The sequence below is a fragment of the Tenebrio molitor genome, chromosome 4 (genome assembly GCF_963966145.1).
Source record: "Tenebrio molitor chromosome 4, icTenMoli1.1, whole genome shotgun sequence".
NCBI classification, from domain to species: Eukaryota; Metazoa; Arthropoda; class Insecta; order Coleoptera; family Tenebrionidae; genus Tenebrio; species Tenebrio molitor.
This window is the reverse complement of record NC_091049.1, coordinates 15,080,503-15,086,502: the sequence shown is the minus strand read 5'-3', so window position 1 is coordinate 15,086,502 and position 6,000 is coordinate 15,080,503. Positions and strand designations below refer to the sequence as shown.

Here is a 6,000-nt window from a genome sequence, read left to right as displayed (position 1 = left end):
GATTTATGAAAAATTACAAAAAAAAAAATAGGTAGGTATGCTTTGACAATCATCTCCAAGGAGATGGAATAAAATTATGCAAAAAAGTACTGCTTTCACTACAATTTTTCGTGTAAAAAAGTGCTACTTTCACTACAATATGCTATAACGGTTATTTTTCATCGAAACTAATAACCGTCACAGAGAGTGCGCCATAGACTATTTGTCCGGTTCGACTGGAGCAGCGAGCGCCCCTCGGAGCGGCGGGGTTCTGTGGCTCGAGTTTATCTATGGTCTATCTCCCCCCATCCGGAAGGGAATCTCGAGGTTGCGCGATTCGCACGTAAAAGGTTTTTTCTGAAAGATGGCGTCGTAGGTAGAAGACCGTTGTCTTGAAATTTTACGTGGTCTTTGGCGAGAAAGTCGCAAATTTGTGTTATCGGGAGGTAAGTGAAAGATCCACCAAAACCTCGTTCTCAACCCAACTTCCAGAGTTGGAGGGATGTCCGTTGATTGCTAACTTCCGGTCGTTATATCAACCATCGTGAGGGATTGAATTCTAACCTCTCCTGACCACGTGGACGGAAGTGAATTAATTCCCACGTGCGGATTCGCCCAATTTCCAATAACGGAGTTGAGGCTGTCCCTCGGCCGGGCTCTCGACGATCGTCCATCAGAGATCTGGACGGACCTAGTGATCATCTCCACCGTCAATTATGCATGTTAGCTCGGAAGCTGTTTCTGCCACCGTGGCCCTGTGTTCTGCTCGGATACTGTGTTTGCCACCGTGACCGTGTGTTCTGCTCGGAAGCTATTTCGTCATCGTGTGTCCAGATAAGTCCTGGGGAAATGGGATCGGGTTGTTAGAGTTCGCGACAGCGTCAAGTAGTAAATCATGTTCTGCTTATAGTCACATCGCGGTTGCGGCCTCACCATTATGTTGTATTTGCCGAGTCAGTGAGACCCCGCCTCATAACCTCAACTAACCTGTGCCCTAGGCAGATCAAGGTGACAGTTGAGGAGGTGGAAGGCTTTCAATCACTCGAACCTCGGTTGTGGCCTCGCCATTGTATTATATTGTGCCTGTTGCATTTAGCCATTAACCATCATGTAGTTTGTACGGCGTTGTCGTTTATATTATTTTGTTGAATTGTTTTCCTCGGTCTGGTAAGTATCTCCACCCCTCTCCACTTGTATTAACCCCTTTGGCGATTCGCATTCGTTATTTATGAGAGGTGAGAGCCCAGCGTAGCTCGTGTGAGCACCGGCACATTTTGTGAGAGTGTCTTTGTGCTTCACTTCGAACCAGAGTTCGACCTGCATGTTGTTTTGTAATTTTAAGTTAGTGTAAATCAACGTCAGCTGACGCGTTTATTGGTAGGCTTCAACCCTAAAGCCAGGCGCCCATTTTCACCCTGACTCATCTTTCATGTTAAAAACAACATTTGTATATAAATTCACTAAAGTTAGTAAATACTCGTAGGAACCTTGAGTTTCATTTTTCGTTCCCCAAAATTTTTGAACCCACGAACGTACGCTCTCCGACCAACAAGGACTGAGCCCGCGGCAGAATAACAAAGGTAGGTAACCAGAATCGGGCACTCGTTCAGAAGTCTCCCGAACCGAAAAAGAAGTTATTTGTTATAATGCAAAAATAATATTTTTGATATTTTAAATTGTAAAAGTAAATTTTCAAAGAAAAATAAATACTGCATACCGTTGAACACAAAAAATTTCGAATTTCTTCTAAACGAAGTAAATATCTTTATAATTACATATCCAACTTAAAAGATAACTTGGGACAACCAATTTTGAACACCGCTAGAAAAACTTGTTTTTTGAGGCTGATTGTTTGCCTAACAAATATTTTTGAACTTTTCAATATTCTTCGTTCAAAAGGGCAAGAATATTTACTAACATAAAATATCACAAGCTTTTTTTGAAATGTTTTTCGGCAGTGGAGGCGGCTGGAACAATAATCCGAACGCTTTTCAGTTTCAGAATGCGTACACGCGACTCTTGCTCCGTCACGACAGTCGCGAGTTTGATAATGGCAATTGTCTTTCTGATGGCATTGACATTTTACACGTTGGTTCAAAACGTACGAGTCATCGCGAAACAATTTTCAATTTTGAGATTCCCGTGATGTCTGTGGACTCTTTTGACCACGACTGTAGAAACACTTTATGGAAATTGACTCCGTATGTTGAGAACATTGTTTTATATATTAGTGGCTTTATTGCCAGAAAAATCTTAAAAATGAAAATTTGTTCGCTTTGTGAACAAATGATTACTGTAGAACCAAAAGATGAAAATAATACCCCCACTTTAATAAAAATAAAAAATAGGGAGGCGTTGTTAACACTCTCCTTGGATGTTCAGAAGATTTGTTTACAATCTGAGAAAATATTCAGGCAGTACTTGTCTGAAATCTTCAAAATTAAAAATATCGAAAAATTTCTCATAAACAAAGTAAATGGGGCGCTTGGCATACTATTCAATAATGAGACAATGAATAACCACGTAATGTCCCAGGATATGATAGACAGCCACAGGTCTCTATTACAAACGTTAATTATAGAAAACTACATAAAAATTCGTTTATGCCATGAGAGCAAAATAATTTCTCAAAAACACAAAAACGTTCGTCATAAATTTATACAAAAGATAAAATTAATCTTCAAGCGGTCGAAAATCGCGCCTTTGTGTATCTCCATAGAAACGGTTAAAGTTTCATCTTTTTTCTGAGCGGAGTAGAAATACATACTGCAAGTCCTAGGAGTAGAAGTGTCCCACAGGCGGCTCAACCGGGTCAAATGTAAGGTCATTTGAAGTAGTTATTTGTCACGATTTATTTATCAATTACAATTATCATTTACACGAAATATGTAATAATTAAATTATCCCTATTAAAGAAAAGCCCCTAAAAAAGCGAAATAACGAAATTATTACCCAATATTTACCCGCGTCTGGCACGAGCCGCCGTTGTAGGTCCCTTGTGTGCGTAAGCTGTAAGTTATAATCGTTTGCTATTCACGTTTTTATAATTTTTGTTATATTTAGCAAATAACTGAAGTCCGTGGTCGATATGGATTCCGCGTCCCGAGAGAGAATTGACGCAGATCGCTGCAAACTATGTAGGATCTAGTGCCACCAAAGCCCCGAAAAGTGTATGTACAATAATGCTCATGAATCATCATGATGAAAAGAATCTGGCTACAAAGGTAAAATTTCTGAGTTCCCTAGAGGAAGAATTATAAATTATTATTGTAGGTTATGTGTATGTCAGACCGACGCTTGTGATGCGATGAATTAATTCACCAATTTGACAATGAGAGATATCGAAGATTGGGGCTCTGCTCGTCGTTGTAAAAGTTCAGGATACCCAAAATTACAAATCGCGATCATTCACCATTTTGGGAAAGTTTTACGTGGAATTTGCTGAAAGTACATCGGATAGATTGGGTAGCATTGTGGACTTTACTAATATTACCGAAACTTCAAGTACCAATAACAAGGAAAGTAGAAATTACTAGTACTTTAAAATTTGAAGATTGTACATGCAGGAAAAGAAAAATAATAAGATAAAATAGTATATATCATTCAGAGTGGAAAATCATTTTTATTTTACCTCACAAGAGATATTTACAGCACCTTTCATTTACTATGCATATTTCAGCAAATGATGACCAAAGTAATACAAATTATTTATTAAATATGGGTAAGAATTTAGCAAATTTAGAAAAAATTGTTGTACTTTTGATCGATGAAATTTATGTCAGCAATCGTTTAGATTATCCAGATAAAAGTATTTTAGGTACAGCTTATAATAATAATGATTCAGCTAAAACTGTGCTGAGCTACATGATCACCTCAGCATTTGGGAGTTTTTGTGAAATAGTTAAATTTTTACCGGTCAACAAAATAAAAGGTGATGATATGGCTCCGATAACAAAAAATATAATTGATTATGTCCAAAATTGTGGCTCTGCCGTATTGTGCGTCATTTCAGATAATCATGCAATTAATCGTACAATGTTTACAAAATTATCAACCAACTCAAAAAGTTTACCAAACCCAAAGTGTGAAGAGGACACATCATTTTTAAATTATGATTTTGTACATATTTTTAAAAACATAAAAAACTTGTCGTAAAAGTACAGAAAGACGTTCTCGCCATGGAAACATCAATGACATTATCAAAAGAGCTTTAGTATCAGCTGAAATTCCATCGATACTTGAACCTACAGGATGTCGCAGAAGTGACGGTAAACGGGCTGATGGTATGTCCCTCGTACCCTGGAAAGATGGGCAGGCTCTCTTATGGGACGTTACGTGTAGAGATACTCTAGCAGCTACTTATATTCCTTTGACAAGCCAAAAGGCTGGTGATGCTGCTCGTTTGGGTGAAGATGCCAAGAGAATTAAATATAAAGGACTTTTCTCCCGCTTTTGTTTTCTGCCATTTTCTGTGGAAACTTTAGGCCCTTGGGGAGCAGATGCAAAAGATTGTATTACATTGTTAGGGAAGAAAATCAGCAGCATGTCAAATGACAATAAGTGAATGGTGAGTGAGTTTTCGTAGATGAGACCACGGATATTACTACTGAAAGGAGCATGGCTGTTGTAGCGAAGTGTATCAAAAATAATAAAGTGTCAGATAGATTTTTTGATATCATTGAAGTAAAATCAAGTTGTGCAAAAGGTTTGTTTGAATCTTTAAAAATTAATCTTTTTGAGAAATAAAATATACCATATAAAAACATGATAGGTTTTGGGGCTGATAATTGTGCGGTGATGATGGGAGAACAAAATGGTTTAAAAGCTTTATTTAACAACGTCAATCCCAATTAGTAACTGTAGGGTGAACATGCCATTCATTCCACTTGTGTGCATCTCGAGCTTGTGATAAATTACCAAGCACTGTAGAACAGTTTCGTCGATATGTTTGTAACTACTTTAGCAGTAGTAGTAAAAGACTATCGAAACTCAAACAGTGTGAAATTTTTTGTCAAGAAAAACCTCATTCATTGCTAAGACCAAGCCAAACGCGATGGTTGTCCTTAGGACAAGTTGTAAACAGAATTCTTGAGCATTGGACTTCTCTCATAGTTTTTTTTTTTCTACAACCGTCAAAAAAACGCGACATTTATGCATCATTATCAAGTCGCAAAGTATGTCATTTTTTGATAGACCAAAAATAGTTGTCAAAAAGTTTCGTTGGATGTTTTAATTTTGTTTTCACTGTTTTTACGGTGAAAATAGTTATTTACATAATTAGTGGGATAAAAGCAATATTACAGGACTCGAGTGTGAAGATTGCAGATGACGAGGGCGTTAGCCCGAGCTCATCTGTAACACACGAGTTTCCTGTAATATGCTTTAGCCCACGTGTTATGTACAACATTTTATCTACGGCTGCGAATTATTAATTAAAAAAATCAATTTTAGGCAAAAACGTCAAATTTGACATTTACAAAAATATGTTTTGATAATTGTTAAATGTCAGTTTCAATCGTTTTAATTCAAAATCAAAGCAACAAGATTGAAACAATTTGCTCAATACCAGGACAACCAGCTAATTCTGTTTGTAAACAACGCGTTGTTTTAAATTTTTCATAATTGAGAACCGGGTGGTTTACGTCTTATCGCGGCTCTCGGAAGTGAAGTGACTTCGAAAAATGTACATTGGGGGTACCCCGACGTCAAGTGAGAAAAGTACCAGAACCTGGAATGGAAACGTGTGTGATCCTGTTTCGAGGACGACCTGGAGTGCAAGAGACGAGCGTCTCTGGAGATGTCACTGCAGTTTGCGTCGTTTTTCCAGTATGACGTGTACTACAAAGTGGTCTCTTGTGCGAGTAACCCAAAAGAGAGTAGTAGATGATATCATTAAAAGTGGAAGTGAGTCTTTTTGTGTCAAGCCCAGAGATTGAAGACCTTAACGAAGTCGATGCCGGCTACTGGGCAAACAAAATGCAAGGACTGTGTTATGTATTTACAATAAGTACCTAGCTTTTC

At 37.9% G+C, this 6,000-nt stretch overlaps 1 long non-coding RNA gene across 1 annotated transcript; it reads left to right on the top strand.

Annotated features, from left to right (window-relative positions):
* The first annotated feature begins 335 nt into the window (after window positions 1-335).
* On the top strand, window positions 336-3,595 carry LOC138127647 (uncharacterized). Its single transcript, XR_011158320.1, has 4 exons — window positions 336-425; window positions 472-1,146; window positions 3,043-3,203; window positions 3,253-3,595. It is a non-coding gene; the product is annotated as an uncharacterized lncRNA (long non-coding RNA).
* Window positions 3,596-6,000: the final 2,405 nt, after the last annotated feature.